Here is a 17,808-nt window from a genome sequence, read left to right on the forward strand (position 1 = left end):
AATATTTTGTGGGTAGAGGTAAAGCTGTCACAAAGAGATTTTTTTTTTCAATGTAACTCCTAAGCAACATTCATCAGAACTTCTACTCATAAGCTTCCAAGGGAAGTAAGGATAACAGAACTGTGATTAGCCTTTTGAAAGAAAGTGCAACCCCAAGTGGAGCTAGAACACCTCTGAGGCTCTTTGATGTCTCAAATAACCAACCTCCCAAGTCTTTTGATTCACAAAGTACAAAACAGGAGAAGAAAGTTTCTTCTGAAACTGAATGAATACCTGAGATCTTGTAGGCCTAGAGTTTAATGAAAAAGAAGGTATAGGGCTGCATCTTACCTAGCAGTTAACATCCAAGTCAGTGAGTGAAGAAAAAAAGCATATATAGTCAAAGTTATCCATGAAAATCTCTTCAGCCACTCATAAAATACAAATGCTTTGATTTCTCCACACAACTCATTTGCACACTCAAATTCCAGAATTACAAAGATAGTCTAAAAGATATATTTCCCCTTCTTTTTTCTTCTCTTCTTAACCCCCCCCCCCACCTCCAAAAAGTGTCTACATTCAGATGTCTGGGCTTTCAAACCTTTGCCTTTTAGATGATTGTAATCTCTATCATGTGGGGCAGACATTGTTGGGTTGCCCAATCCAATAGCCATACCCAAACACTTTCTCCCTTGCCTGCTTTCCATGACAGAAGCTAGAAAAGCAGATAGTCATTTTCTCAGCCTTCCTTGAAATAAGATGGGCGGGTAGCATGGCCCTGAGTTCTGAAGTGTAAAAGGCTTTTTTTTTTTTCTTGTGAAATAGACTGATGTCAGATAAGAATGGTGGGAACTGCTCTTCTCTTTTGTCTTAAACATAGATGTGATTCCTGGATCTGTAGCAGCCATATTGCAACTCTGAGGTACCAATTATCAGAAAAAAAGTCAACATGCTAAGAAAGGCAAAGCATAATTATGAAAAGAGTAGGGTTCTTGATAGTATTTCTGCATCATGGATCAACTCAGATTCATTTGCCTTTGTAATTCTTGCTTATTATTTATTTATTCATTCATTCATTCATTCATTCATTCATTTATTTATTTATTTATTTTTTAGAGTGACAGAGAGCCCAAATTAGGTATTTTAAACAAAAATAAAAGTTTATTTTTTATTAAAATTTAAAAATGTATTTAAAATAAAAAATATGTAGTTGGAAACATAGCTCCACAGATTTCAAGGATCAGGTTCATCAAGTGACTTTTTTTGTGGTCTAAGATGGCTGCTCCAGCTCCAGCCATCAGACTTGGTTCCACCTAGAAGTACAGAGAAAAGGAAAGGAGATGAGCGGGTCTTCTCCCTGTAACAAAACTTCCTGGAAGTTGCAAACACCATTTCCATTTCAGTAAATTTACCAAAACTTAGTCACATGACCACACCTAGTACCCGAGGGACTGAAAAATGGAATATGTCTAACTAACATGTATGAATTATACTGAGAAGAGAAAGGAGAATGAAATATTGGAGAATGACTAGCAGAGTCTACTTCATGGTTAAACAGTAAATGGTTTAGGCGTAATCACATTTTCTGTTACTTGCAGACACTAGTATTCTTAGCTCTTAGTCAATGAAAGGATGGCAGACATTTCAAAAGCATTTCTCAGACTTTCTTTCCAATTAAGATGGAATAACAAGGGAATAATTTACCCTACTGCATAAAATAATTACAAATATAGAGAAAATATAAGAAATAATGGTATTTAAGACACTGATATCAAGTCGTAAAGGATAGTGAATCCTAAAAGATGAGCAACAAATGAAGTAAGCCTATGGCCTTGAGAGAATTTGCATGCAGAGATGCTGGGAGGAGGAATTCAGATAGAGGGCCACACGGATAAGAACCCTGAAGATGGGCAGAGGGTCTTTCCCCAGTCCTCAGCAGTAAACTAGTCAGTGCATGAATGTGAGGAAATTACCTAAGGCTGGGAGGAGAACCAAAAGAAAGGACTAAAGGTCTAGGATTAGTGCCTATTTCCACCAACCAGACTGGAAAACCTAATAATTTGTGAAGTGTTAGGCACTATACTTAGAATGGTCCTGCTTCAGTAGATTAAATGCTGCTCTGGTTCCATTTAACAAATCTAAAAGACAATATCTGAAATAATTAAATTGTTTCCAAATAAATTAACTCAATAATAGAACAAAGTTTAAGAATATTTTTAGAATACAATCATATCCAGCAGTAACATGGAAAAATTCACGATATCTGGTACCCCCCAAAAAATCATCAGGCATGCAAAGAAGCAAACAAAACAAAACAAAACAAAACCACGCATGACTCTTAATAAAGAAAAATTGGCCAATCAAAACCAATCCAGAACTGACACAGATGTTAGAATGATCAGACCAGGGCATTAAAACAATTATGCAGTTGACCCTTGAACAATACGGGTTTGAACTGTGTGGGTCCATTGATATTTAAAATTTTAAGATAAATATGTTGGAAAAGTTTTTGGAAATTTGCGACAACGTGAAAAAACTTGCAGACAAGCCACGTAGCCTAGAAATATATAAAAAAAGAAAAAGTAGGTATTTCATGAATGCACAAAATGTATGTAGGTACTAATCTATTTTATCATTTACTGTCATAAATGTACACAAATTAATTATAAAGTTAAAATTTATCAAAACTTATGCACATAAACACAGATTGTGCGTGGCATCAGAAATGTAAACAAATGTAAAGATGCATAATTGAATCATAACTATGTAAAATTGACCATAACACATATGGTACTACTGTAATAATTTTGTAGTTGCTATTTCAGTGAGACTGTGTTGTGAGAATTCACTTAAAACACTATGTGACACTAATCATTTCTGTGTAAGCAGTTCATCTCTAGTAAATTAGGTATGAAAGTAAAAAGTGATCTCTGGCAATTCTTGCATATTTTTTACCACGTTTAGTGCAATACTGTAAACCTCAAATAACACCTGAGACTCATACGAAGTGCCACTAGTGATGCTGGAAGCAGAGGAAAGTCATAAAGTTACAATAAAAAGTCGAATTGCTTGATATGTACAATAGTTTGAGGCCTGCAGTTGTGGTTGCCTTCCATTTCAAGATAAATGTATCCAACATAAGGACCACTGTAAAAAAAAAAAAAAAAAAAGGAAAGGAAATTCATGAAAACCTTGTACTTTTTGTGAAATACGTTTTTATCTTGTATTGAAAATGCAGCTTTTATGTGGATGCAGGATTGCTATAAGGAAGGCATACCTATAGACTTTAATATGATTTGAGAAAAAGCAGTCATTATATAACAATTTAAAGCAAAAAGAAAGTAAAAGATCTAAAGCTGGAGAATTGAATCTTAGTAAAGGATAGTTTGATTGTTTTAAGAAAGAGGTTTGGCTTAAAAATGTCAAGATAATAGGGGAAGCAGCTCTGCCAACCAAGAGTCAGCAAGCGAGTTCCCAGACACTATTAAGAAAATCATTGAGGAGAAAGGATATCTGCCTGAACAGATTTTTTTAATGTAGATGAGTGTACCCTATTCTGGAAAAAAAAAAAAGCCACGAAAAAACACTTATTAGTAAAGAAAGGAAATTAAACACCAGGATTTAAAGCAGGAAGAGATAGGCTAACTCTTATGATGAAGACTGCCCTTATCTATGAAGCTGCTAACCTCTGGGCCTTGAAGGAAAAATGTAAAACCAGCTGTCAGTCTTTCAGTTGTACAAGAAGGCCTGGACAATGAGAACCCTTTTTCTGAACTGGTTCCATTGATGTTTTATCCTTGAAGTCAGGAAGTACCTTGCCATTAAGCGACTGCCTTTTAAAGTATTTCTGATATTGGATAATGCCCACGGCCACCCAGAACCCCATGAGTTCAACACTGAAGGCATCAAAATGATCTACTTGTCCCAAATACAATGTCTCTAATTCAGCATCTAGATAAGGAAGTCATAAGGGCCTTTAAGTCTCATTACACATGGTACTCTATGGAAAGGATTGTCAACATGTGACAGAGAGAACATAATGAAGTACTGGAAGGATTACATCATTGAATATACTTACCACTGTTGTTATAGAAAAAGCTATGAAAACCATCAAGTCTGAAACAATAAATTCCTGCTGGAGAAAACTGCGTTCAGATGTTGTACATGGATTCACAGGATTTACAACAGAGCCAATCAAAGAAATCATGAAAGAGATTGTGGATATGGTGGAAAAAAAAAAGTGGGGAGTGAAGAGTTTCAAGATATGAGTTTTGGAGAAATTCAAGAGCTAATAGACGCCACACCAGAGGCATTAACAGAAGACAACTTGATGGAGACAAATGCTTCCAAACCAGTGCCAGATGATGAGGAAGAAGATATGAAAGAAGCAGTGTCAGAAAACAAATTGATATTAGACAATCTGACAAAAGAGTTCTGATTATTCAAAACTGCTTAATTAAACAAAAATAAATAGATGAAACAAAATGAAAATGAGTAGCAAGATGCTAGAATTAAACATACTATATCAATAAATACATTCAATGTGAATAGTCTTAACATGCCAATTAAAAGATGGTGGTTTCCAGATTGGATAACAAAGCAAGATTCAGTTATATGCCACCTACAAGAAATCTACTTCAAAATGTAGAAAAGATCAAGGGGGTCAAATATATGGTGACAGACGGAGATTTGACTTCAGGTGGTGAACACACAATGCAACATACAGATAATGTATTATAGAATTGAACACACAATGCAACATACAGATAATGTATTATAGAATTGTACCTATATGACATCATTATTAACCAATATCTCCCCAATAAATTGAATTAAAAATATAATGACAAGTAAAAATCAAAAGGATAGGAAAAGATATACCATGCTAACACAAATCAAAAGAAATGTGAAGTAGCTGTATTAATATAAGACAAAGTAGATTTCTGAACAATGAACATTATCAAGAATAAAAAAGGTCAATTTATAATCATAGAGTAAGTTCATCAAGAAGAAACAATCTTAAACATTTGTGTACCTAATAACAGAGCCTCAGAATACATAAGGCAGAAACTGATAGAACTTCAAGGAGAAATAGATAAATTTACAGTCACAATCTAACATTTTAATGTCCCAATCTCAATAATTGATAGAACAAGTAGACGAAATCAGCGACAATATAGAAAACTTAAATATCAAAAACCTTGACTTGGTTTACATTTATAGAACATTAGACCCAATAGTAGCAGATACATAATCTTTTATAGTACATATGAAACAAGATAGACCATATTCTGGGCCTTCAAATAGTCCCAATAAATTTTAAAGGATTCAAGTCACACAAAGCATATTTTCAGACCACAGTGTAATTAAATCAGAAATCAATAACTGCAAAAATACTTGGAAAAATCTCCTAGTACTTGAGAAGTAAATAACACATTTTTAAATAACATATGAGCCAAGGAAGAAATTAAAAGGGAAATTATAAAGTCTTCTGAACTGAAAAAAAGTGAAAACATAACATTAAAAGTTCTGGAACATTAGTAAAGCAGTACATAGAGGTAAATTTATAGCACAAAACAGCTATATTAGAAAAGAAAAATGGTCTCAAATCAATGTCCTTAGTTTTTGCCTTAAGAAACTGGAAAAAGAAAGTAAATTAAACCCAAAGGAAGCAGAAGAAAGGAAGTAATAAAGATCAGTTTAGAAATAAATAATATAGAAAATAGAAAATTGATAAAGAAAATCAATGAACTCAAAAGTTGATTCTTTAAGATTAATATTACTAAGTGCATTTTTTCAGGATTTGGCAGAGAAATAGGACAAATAAGAGATATATCTATATCTATATCCATATCTCTATCTCTAGATCTATATATCTATCAATATATATTTCTATCTCTATATCTATATATCTATCAATATATGTTTCTATCATGTCTGCAAGATCCTTCATATCGTCATCTAGATTAGTGTTTGATTAAATAATGAGAGGTATATATATGCTATAAAATGGCCACTATTATCTCTTCTGTCTTTGCTAGAGAACATCTCTTAAAATATACCTTAACTGGAAACCTATTAGAAAAGAAATTCTAGGGAGTATAGGTTAGCCTAGCCCAACTGACATAACAAAAGCCATCACAAACAAGTGGGTTTTATTTCAGGAATGCAAGATTAGTTTACATTTGAAAAATACCAATCAATGCAATTCACTATATTAATAGATTAAATTAAAAAAACTATGCTACCATCTCAATAGAAATAGAAAAACCACTTGGAAAATAAAAACAAACATCCATTCTGATAAAAAATAATCTTAGAAAACTAGGAAAAACTAGAGAACGCCCGTAATCTAATAAAATGTGTCTACAAAAAAACCTACAAATAACATCATATTTAATGGTGAAATACTGAATGCTTTTTTCTTAAGATCTGTGATAAGACAGCATATTCACTTTCATGACTTCTATTTCACATTGTACTGGAGGTTCTATTCAGTTCAATAAAGCAAGAATAAGAAACAAAATGCATCAAGATTGGAAAAGAAGTAAATACATCTTTTATTTGAAAATCACATGGTTGCCTATGTGGAAAATCCAATAGAATCTACAGAAAAGCTACTAGACCTAATAAAGGAGTTTAGTAAGATTGCAGGATACAAGATTAATATATAAAAATCAATTTCTCTATATTAGCAAGAATCAGCAATTGAAATAAAAAATCAACACCATTTATAGTAGAACAAAAATATTAAACTGAGAGATAAGTCTATGAGACCTATAGGCTAAAAACTATAAAATATTTTTAGAGAAATAAAAGGATACCTAAATAAATAAAGATTCTTTTTTTTCTTTCATTATCAAAATTTTATTGGTTGCTTTGGGGATAAGTACACAGACATTTCAATTTGTACACAATTCTTAACATATGTAACAAAAACCTAAAAAGTCATGTAGTTGTGATTTTTTTCTAAACAGTTACTCCAGTGACTTTCTAGCTTAAAATTTGGAGGCTAATTTTCCTTAATAGAATATCAAGTACCTATATCTTCAAATGTTAATATGCTATTACATCTAAGTCTCATTATTCACAATTTAATATCATATACATTACACAATCAAAATTTCAATCGTTCACAACACATTATTAACCAAGTTACTAGAAAACTGGACTACCATAACCAAAGATGTTATAGACTACACAAATTCTGACAAGGAGAGCCAAGATCAAGGAGTGATTTTCTTTAGGAAACAATTCTATCAAAAACATAGGAATAGAAGTAATTAAAAATGTTCAAGACATATTCAATGCTCAACTGACTCCAAATTGCCATTTAGTGTGCTTTGTATTATAGGATATAAAAACTACCCCCACCTATGGGATGTTAAGCTGCCACTCAAGATAATTGAAGCCTCCCATATTCAATATTCCACTATTTTGTGGTGGTACCAAAAAATAAACAACCAGCAAATATATTCACCTCTTAAAAAAAAAACAAAAAAACATTTATACTTAAAAAATGGGATGAGGCAGGATTCCTTCCTTCTTAAAAATATTTCTAGAGCTACTGAAAAACTTGCATTTACAATATAGTTCATAAAAATATTCCTCTGGATTATACAAGAAGGGAGACAGGGATAAGACATGGTATACGATATTAATTAGACTTGGATTCTTTCTCTCCTGCTCTGTCAGAGGTTGGACTCTCCTCATTTTCAGTTTCTCCATTTCCTGCAGGAAAATCTTTAGTTTCTTGATTTGCCACTTCAGCCTGTTTTCCCTTTGCACCCCTTTCCCCTTTAGTTTGCACAGTTTTGGTCTGCAAATTTATCCTTCTTTGCTGCCTTTTTGGCTTCTTTTCCACTTTTGCAGGAGCAGGTTTAGCTGACAACCTCACAGACCTACTCTTGGGCCCCTTGTTCACTCCCACCCCACTGAGTGGAGCTAACCTTCCTCTTAGGCGTCATAGTAGCAGGGTGGGTGCATGCTGCATGCCAGCCTGCTGCAGCGAGCATGGAGAGCCTTCTCCAAGCTGGGTTACATGGCAGCTGCCGCTTCTCCCACCTCCAGAGCTGCTGGGATCTGCTAGAGTTTATTGGTTGGAAGATTATAAACATCGTTAGGGTGTAATTGTACCCATATTGATCTATAGATTCAATGCAATCATATAAAATACCCAGCAGTCTTTTTCATAGAAATCAACTAGGTCTAACATTTATATGGAAATGCAAAAGAACCAGAATTGTCAAAACAACTTTGAAAAAGAATGAAGATGGATGATCAAAGTTAGCTGATTTCAAACATTATTTCATGAACTTATTTGCCATCATTATATCTTCTTTGGCCAAATGTCTGTTCAAATCTTTGTCCATTTTCTTTTGAAGTTTGTTTTCTTGTTATTGAGTTGTGTGCAGAGGAGCAATGCTGAGGACATCTGTTCAAACCTGTGATGTGACTGGTGGGAAGATATTGAAAGTTCTGGGCCTGCCTTATGGTGCCCTAATAGTCACCACCCAAGAGGACGGGCCTATCCCTACTATGGGACAATGAGATCTGCAGAACAGATGAGAGTTCTAAAAAAAAAAAAGGAGGTGCTAGGAGGTCAAATGGTCTTGTTTTTCTGTCTACCACAGCTCGTTGCTCCTGAAAGGGGGGCCATCTTATTCTAATGTCTCCTTGGCTGAGGTGGAAGGCCACCTAACTCACTGTGCCCAGGGTTCCTGGGTCCCCAGAGCTCCAGTGTCTGATACATACCAGGATAACAAGCTCATCACAGGGTCCTAGTGCCTCCCTGTGGAGCAGCTTCTGAGGCCCGATGCTGCCCCAGCAGGCCACCACAACTGGGAGCACTCGTAACCCCTATTTATTTGCTTGGGCTACTGTAACAAAGTACCACACATGGGACCACTTAAACAACAGGCTTTTATTCTTTCACAGTTCTGGAGGCTGGAAGTCTGAGATCGTGGTGTCTACCTCATTGGCGTGTAGATGGTCATCTTTCCTCTATGTCCTCCCATGGTCCTCCCTCTCTGTGTGTGTTTGTATCCTAATCTCCTCTTCTTATAAGGACATCAGACAGATTGGATTAGGGCCTATCCTAGTGACCTTATTTTATCTTAATTGCCTCTTGAAGGGCCCTGCCCCAAATACAGTCTCATTCTGAGGCACGGAGTTCGCACTTTAAAATGAATATTGAAGGGACACACTGTAGCCTGTAACACACTCAAAATGCAGTCCCTATAACACCTACTGGCACTGACTGCTGTTAGCTCATCTTCCTTGAGCCTGTCAATAACCCCTGAGGAAACAAAAATAGGAGTTATCATGTACTTTGTATATCAGGAAACCAGTTTGCTGGATCTGCACTAGATCATGGGGCACTAACTGTGTGCAGATAGCCCGCCCAGCACTGTCCTCCAGACTGAACCCTGGCACTCGGGTTTGTTCCTGCTGCCTTCACCACTCTGTTGATTGCCCCACGATAACAAAGTGGAACTTGCCAAGACAGAAATCACAATATACAGCTACATTGGATCTTTAGTATAAGAATAAACTAGAATGCAAACCTATAAAAGAATTCAAGTTTTTGTGAAACCTATTGTTAAACAAAAAACTTACACGGCCAGCTTTTCTAAAAGAAAGGGTTTATTGAGCAATATACTTGCCAAAAAAAGACCAGGTCCTGGGGCATGCAATCTAAACCATCAGCAGCAGAGCTAAATGGGGAAGACAACATGTCTGTCAGCCTGGAGTTGACAGGCGCTTTTATGGAAACAGTTTGGGAAAGAAAGATATTGAGTTGTTTTGAAAAAATTTACACTGGCTATAGATAAAAGGGGTGGGAAAAGGTGAAGTGAGGCTAGTTCTGAGTTAGGTATATAGTCTGTAAAGGAGGAAGCGTTTACTCCTTTGTATTAGTGGTAGGCAACAGTCAGGAAAGTTCATAATAAGCAAGAAGTAGGGCACCTGGTGGGCAGGGGTGCCTGGCTCTTCTCTTTAGATGATCATAGAAATAGCAACCTGGGAGTTCATTGAAATTTCCAACATAAATTCAGAAATGTAAGCAGTCTTTTGTTGGTTTTGCCCTGCAGTTGTTAACTGATTAACCTCTCTTGTCTTTTCTTTCCACCCTCTGGCCTGCTGTAATTTAATTTAGGGCATCTCAGAAACTTTTTCTTGTTGCTATCATGTGATAGAAAGTAATATTTTAAAATAGTGGGCGGGGGGAGAATAAAGTAAAAACTGGTGTTAGGTCAATAGGCTTATCATTTGTAAGAGAATTAAAGTTGGATACTTTACATCATGGTTTCTATCTAAATAAATTCCAGATTGATTAAGTGTGAAGATAAATAAAGCCATTAAAATACCATAATAGAAAAAAGGTCAGGCAACTCTTTTAATAAATATAAAATAGGGCAGGCCTTTATAAGCATAACACTATAGTCAGAAACCATAAAAGAAAGCATTACTGTATTTGACTAAAAAATTTTCAGAAATTAAGTTTAGGATTAATCAACACAAAGAAAGTGAATAAAAGAATAATCAACTAGAAAAACTAAATGTTTATTTCACAAAGTTAATACCCTAAGAACATAAAGAGGTTTTACAAAACAGTAAGAAAAAAGATAAATATCTTCTGAATATAATGGGCAATAATGACAACGAAATTTTACTATTTGAGGTGCCAATCCCCTTAATAAATTAATCTGTATTCTCCTCAGAACAAGGTTTTAAAGTAGGTACTGTGTTTTACACTTTGGAGATAAGAAACAGGAAATTTAGAGAGTATAATCTATCCTCCCATTAAAGTCACCCTAAGGAATGGCAGAACCAGGTTATCAGCCCTAGGCCTGTGGGGCATTAACCCCAGGGCTATAAGGCCTTCATGGAAAGACAGGAACAGATATCTAAATTGCTAAGAAATAGAAAACTTTGATATTTGGTGAAAATTAAGTGCAAATTTATACAAATTTGACACACATTAAAAATGAACTAAGATTTTAAAACTTCCTTCAGGCTGAGAAACACAAGAGATGTGAATACCACCTAGTGCTGGTAAAACTGTGAAGAACAGGCAGCTTTAGTTACTGTTGGTGACCATGTGAAGCTGACAACATTTCTGGGTAGAAAGAGAAGGTGAGAAGGGAAGAGAATGGGTGCAGATCTGCCACAGGCACCAGAGATCAAAGATGAACAACTTTTGACCAAGCCAACTCCAGGATTAATTTTTAGAGAAAGACATAGGCCTTAGGTCAAAAGGCCTGGATTTGGTTCCCAGCCTTGTCATTCACTACATGTTTGACCTTGGACTGCAGAAACTGCAGTTTCTTCATCTGTAAAGGGGAATAATGATAGTATCTTCCCTTAAAGTTCTAAGAATTAACTGAGCTATAGAAAAACCCAAGCTATTGTGATTTTCTTCTTTTATTGTTTGCCTTTTAAAAGCAATGATCTGACATCTATAAGGAGAACATGTACATTTGTATGTATGTTTATGAATGTGTGTGTGTGTGTATTCGTGTGTGTGTGTGTGTTTGGGTGGGTGAGTGCATGTACATGTACGTGTGTGTGTGTTTGTGGAAAGGAAGCATCACTAAAGATTCATAACAGTAAGGGAAAGGAGGCAGAAAGATATCTTGCCCCTGTGAGAAAAGCTTTCTCACAGGGGCAGGATATGTTAGAGATGAAAGAAGGGAGCAGGTCCCGCTGCGTAGAGATCCTGCTGAAGCACACACAAGACCCACACAGGGACTGCTGACCGCTTAGCAGCAGAGGTCTGTCACTGCTGGAGTGGGGGTAGCAAAAGGTCAGGCGGTGAGCGTGGAGAAGGGCTAGGTTAAAAAGTGACTTGGGCTACCCTTTGTCCTTGCAAGCTTTGCTCTTCCTCTCGTCCCAGGCTCTGTTGACTACAGGGTGGTTTAATTATTGATATTGAAAAGTGAGTTAACTTCTTCCTTACAGGCAATTTCCAATTAATAAATGTAGAAGGAACAGGACAAAAATGTCACCACTAGAATTATGCAGTAATAAGTGCCCCAGGAAAGATCTACCAACAAATGTTAAAATTAGTGTGTGGAAGTTCAAATAGAAACAGGATATCTTTGGAGTCTCAAAGTATCTCCTCTAAAATATTTAGTAATTACAAAGTGGACAATAGTAAGTTTACAGTGGAGAGTCCAGACTGGCACGACCTTAGCTGGGGATCAAGGTTAACATCACATCTATAAGACGCAGTGCCATGAAGTACTTTCTGATAGAATACATCAGACGGGCACCTCAGTTCTGTGGTCTTGCTACAGAATTGCTGAAAATGCATAACTTGAGTCCAATCATGACAAAGCATCAGACAGAACCAAATGGAGGGATATTCCAAACTAAGGGATCAGCGCTGTTCAAAAGCATCATGAAAGGCAAGGAAGAGTTAAGAAACAGCTACAGACTGGAGGAGACTGAGTTGTAACAACCAAATGCAATGTGAGATCCCAGATGGGATCCTAAACAGAGACTCTAGTGGAACACTGGTCAAATCCAAATAAAGCCTGTAGTTCATGTAATAGGACAGTGGTCATGATCATGGGTTAGCTTTGTTAAATAAAAGCACCATGATTGTAGGAGACGTTAATATGACGGGACATGTGGTGAAAGGTCTATAGGAACTTTCTGCACTGGTTTTGCAACTCTTCTGTAAATCTAACATTATTTCAAAATAAAACATTTTTAAAACACGAGTTCATAATTAGAAATAGACAATGGGTATGGGTGTGAATGACTATATATGCTTAATGGTCCTTGCTCACTTCTCTCCCACAGATGCCCACCTAGAACATGCTAGGCCTCAGAATCACAGGGACAGGCATGACAGTTAATGTGGTTGCGAAGTCACATTTTCTGCATGATCTTCTGGGGGAGCGTGGAGGGGTCTGTGTGTGTATAGGTGATCATGGTTCTGAACCAAGGATGGGCATTTAAAGTCTGATGACAAACAGCACACCAAATGTCCAAGCCATGTGGTCACCAGGTGTTGGATTTACACAGGAAAGAGGAATGTCTGTCTTACCCGTTTGGGCCAATGTCTTGACACATTTGGGCCAAGGAGGCCTTTTGCAACTAACCTGGCCACCTTAGTCTGTTTGGGCTGCCGTAACAAAAATATCACAGACTGGGTGGCTTAACTTAACAGACATTGATTCCTCATAGTTCTGGAGGTTAGAAGTCCAAAATCAAGCATTGGAAGATTAAGTTTCTGGTGAGGGCCCAGTTCCTGGTTTGTAGACAGCGACCTTCTCGCTGTGTCCTCAAAGTGGAGGAGAAAAAGCTATTGAGCACTAGTCTCTTTTTATAAAGACACTAATTCCACCATGGGTGCCCTACTTTCATGATCTCACCTAAACCTATCACCTCCCAAAGGTCCCGTCTCTAAATACCATCATATTCAATTTGGGGCTTCAACGTATGCATTTTGTGGGGACACAATTCCATCCAAAGCACTGGCCAAAACAGATTTCTTTGTCGCCACACCTTCTTTGTCTGCTCCTCCTCTACTCTTCCTCATCTCAGAAAATGGCCCTAAACAGAGGAGCCATCTTGGAGTCTTCCATTTCCTTCACTCTCCTGTCAGCACTGCCTCCAAAATCTAGCCTCAACCTATCATTTTCTCATCTTCTCCCCACATCCACCTCTGTCCTCCCATTGTCCATTCGCCATCCAGCAGACAGCTGAACCATTTAAACCATCTATCAGATTAGCCCACTCATTGCTTAGAACCCTCCAATTCTTCCCACTCCCACTCTTGACCAGGGTCCCCAGTGTCCCACTGACCCCTATCCCCCCTTGCCCCTCTCCCCTTTGCATGACCTCCCCTTAGTCCCTCTTTAAAGATGCCTCCCCCATTGCTTGGGCCAAAAAAAAAAATCCTCCTCTTTGCTCAGGCTGTTTCCCTCATTGTCTCATCTTATTTCATTGTCGTCTTTACCCCTGTCTGAAATGTTCTTGTTTATTAAGTTCTGAATTTACCAACCTTGGTCTTCTAGAATGTCTGCTCCATGACCAGATGGGCTGCATGAATCTGTTTATTCCCTATTGTTGTCTCCTGAGTCTAGAACAGGGCCTAGTATGCAGTAGGTGCTCAGGAAACACCCATTGAATTAATTCGTCAATTAGCTGCTTTTTTTCTTTGATGCTCACTTTCTGTGGGGCAGAGCAGGAGTCTGGCAAAGGAGGCAGTCCCAAGCAGATTTCTGGAGTGGGAAGATTTTAGTGAGAATGTACTGACTCTGTGGTTAATCTATAGGGAAAACCTCATGCGCCTTACATGGGATCACTTGGGAGCTCCCCAGTCCCTGAGCAGCAGAACTCTTCCCTCCTCCTAATGACTGCTCAGTATGGGAGCAGAGTCCCCAGCCAAGAAATCCCAGGGAGCTAAGCATGGTGAACCACCAATAGACTTTGGACCAGGTTTGGCCACTGTCCTAGAAGTCTGAAGAAGAAGAAACTGACCAATTCTGTGTTTATATGTTCTGGCCATTTCCATGGCCATTTACGCCATGAAGGGAGTAAATTGGGAAGGCATAACTTTCTCTCCAGAAAGCTAAGGGAAGGAGGAATTTATTGAGAGGCTAGTGGAGGATTCGAAGACTAAAGGAAGTAGAGGTCAAACCTTGGAAGGAGCAGGGCCAGGCCAACTCCAGGTACCTGCTGACAGGCTGGCATTTGAGATCTCACCTCTTGGTGCTGCCAAGAGTTGGAGCTCCAGGCCCCTGTTCATCCATAATATTCCTGCAGAGAATGGCTGATGGCTCTGCCTGGTCAGGTGACTACATCCCAGATCAGCCAGCCACAGGCAGGCAGCAAGGTCCTGAATGCAAAAAATGGCCCTGGGAAAAAACTGTTAGCCTAGAGATGGGAGAAGGATGCAGGGCTCAGTGGAGAATCTGGAGTCAGAGGAAAGACAGCCAGCTGGGAGAGTCGTGAGCATAAGCTTTCTTCCCTCCCACGAGTAATACTTTGCTGTGGTTTAGGAACATGCAAGATCTTACATTTGTAATTTACTTATATCTTGACAAGACTTGACAAATTAAAATAAGACTCTTTAATTTATCTCAAGTTCTTCTTTCAGTTTCTTTTGATACTGGCAAACTTTCTTCTGTTCTACCCTTGGTTTTTCATTCTGTGTGGTCTCCTCTTCCTTTTTCCTTTCTTTCCTCTTTAACATTTTTCCCTATTGTGCTCCAGACATTTCTCAAATGTCTCTTCCTTTTAGCTGACCCTCCTTTTGGGTCATGGACGGATCTTTTGCAGCTTTCACATTTTTGCCCTCATTTAAAAAAAAAAAAATAGCCTGGGCTTGTTTTGGAACTTCCTTTTGTTTCCTTGATGGTGAATAGGTAGGTAGATTTCAGCCATCTGTCAAACTCTCCTGGTTTTCTGGATAGGGAAGCTGCTGGAAAGGGCTGAAGACACTGCTCCTTTCCTAGAGAAAGCTTTGCCAGGGGCAGAGGCAATATGTCCCTACATTTACTTAGAATCTTTGAATTGAAATTCCTTTCCTTTGGAGTTATTGCTGAGATTTTGGGGGTTGTAGGGAGAATGTTCCCTATATGGTACTCTGTCATTCTCTCTGAAGTCAGTGGCTCCTAACAAGATGAAACTGAAGAAGACAAGTAAAGTTTTCTTCTTGGTTAAAAAGTTGTAAAAGGGCAGAATGGGAGAATTGTATGAACAGGATATTTAGGGAAGGCCAATTTTATTTAACACATTCAAAGCAGCTCCATCAAACGGCTACTTTAAAATATAAAAACAGTATATATTTTAAAATTACCAAGCAATATGTAAAAGAGACATCACTGTCCCTTCCAGCTCCCCTGGTGCACCTTCCAGGACTTACCCTGGGGAGTGGGCAGGAAGGGCTTTTCTGAATGAATTTGGTGATTCTTCCTCCAAAGTAGAAATTACTGTACCCTGTGAGACATCGAGATAAAATTTAGGCGGATGTTTCCATAGTTGGAATAAAGTAGCACTTTCTAAGCCTGGGAATAATGCTAGAACAAACAAAGCATAAGTTTGATAGATTTAACCACATAAAATGGCAAATGATAAACTATAAAAGGAGTTCCTGAAAGTCAGTAAAAACAAACAAAAAAGAAAAAAAAAAAGCAGCACCCTCTGTAGGCCAAGCAGTATGAACAGATTAGAAATAATTTTTTATTATGATATAATTGACACATAATATTATATTAATTTCAGGTGCATGACATAATGATTCGATATTTGTATATATTACAAAGTGATTAGAAATAATTTTAAAAGAATGAGAAGGCCCTGATGAGCCAGGAAGGGGGCAGACAAGCCTTCTCTGCTCTGGGGTGGGGTAGGGGTGCAGGTGGCAGTTCCATCCATGCAGTTCCCTAGGGCTGGGTTTGTCCTTCTGCATGAAACTGTCCAAGTGCTTCTTCTTTGGCCTAGCCATCTCCTCTAGGAGAGTTTAGTCTGAAGATGTATTACAGAGAAGCTCATAGTTGCAGAACTTAGAAGAATGAAGTAGAAAGAAATTCAAATTTCAGTCACAAAGGGAATAATAAAGTAACATGCATCTATAGAAAGAAGATTTTAGCATGCTATAGACCCATTTTATTAATCTGTGCTTATGTCAAATGAAAAAAGCAGACTGTGGAACTACAGGTAGAATATGTCCATAATGAAACAAATAAGTGAGAACTAGAGTCTTGCTTTAAATTCATTTTCTTCATTACAAGTGAGGTTGAACACATTTTCATGTTTAGTGATCACATTTACTTGTTCTTCAGTGAATTGCCTGTTTGATCATTACTCATTTCCTAATTACCTTTTTAAAAAAATTAATTTGTAAGATATGTTTATACAACATAGGTATTAACCATTTGCACATTACACGTATAGTAAATAATTTTCTCTCTTTCTACAATTAGTCTTTTAATTTGTTTAAGGAACCTTTCATTTAGTTTTTACGTACTCAAACCTGCCAGTCATTTACTTTCTGTTTCCAGGTTTCCTTTCTTGCTTAGTAAGGCCTCCTTCACCATTTGATTTTTAAAATATTTGTGCATATTTATTTCTAAAACTTTTATAAACTTTTTTGTGCTTATCTCTTTAATACACCTGGCATTTATTCTTGTAAATGGTGTGAACAAGAATCTAACATTATTGGTTTCAAAAAATCTAGTGAGTTTCCCCCAAAGCATTTGTTGACTCACCATTCTTTCAGCTCTGGTTGAAATGCTGCCTCTATCACATGCTACGTTTCTATGTAAACATAAATCTGTTTCTGGATTTTCTGTATTAATTACCAAAGTATTTTGGGAGCTTTTCAAAATGCCTGATATATTCTTTTATTTTTTTATTTTTAAATTTTTTAACCACATACTGATATATTCTTAAGAGTTTTCTCATTCAGATGAATTTTCAAATCATCTACTCAAGTTTCATTTTCCTGTTGGGATTTGTTTGAAAACAGACTGAATTTATAGATTTTGCGGGCAGAAAAAAAAACTTATTTTAATTTTGGGGAAAGAGTTTAAAATGTTTGTTGTTGTCGTTGTTGTTGTTTAGATTGTGTCAAGATGTTCCTCCATACAAATCTGTCAGGCCCGCCAGCCTTGGGGTCAAGCTGGGGAAATGATAGCAGCTCAATTGGGCTACTGGTCCAGGCTTGACCTCTTGTCCAGGACTACGAGCCCCTCGCTCTGCCCAGCAGTGAGGAGACCACATGCGAAATGGCATCCTCGACTCGCACCAGTAAGGTGAAGGAGGACAATGACAAGCTGTGGCAATTGGGAAGGGCAGGGTGTGGGGGGC

At 37.5% G+C, this 17,808-nt stretch overlaps 1 pseudogene; it reads right to left on the reverse strand.

Moving 5' to 3' along the window:
• Positions 1-7,636: 7,636 nt before the first annotated feature.
• On the reverse strand, positions 7,637-7,946 carry LOC105302848 (annotated as a pseudogene).
• Between the last annotated feature and the right edge of the window lie 9,862 nt (positions 7,947-17,808).

This window comes from Pteropus vampyrus, unplaced genomic scaffold (genome assembly GCF_000151845.1).
Source record: "Pteropus vampyrus isolate Shadow unplaced genomic scaffold, Pvam_2.0 Scaffold285, whole genome shotgun sequence".
NCBI lineage: Eukaryota > Metazoa > Chordata > Mammalia > Chiroptera > Pteropodidae > Pteropus > Pteropus vampyrus.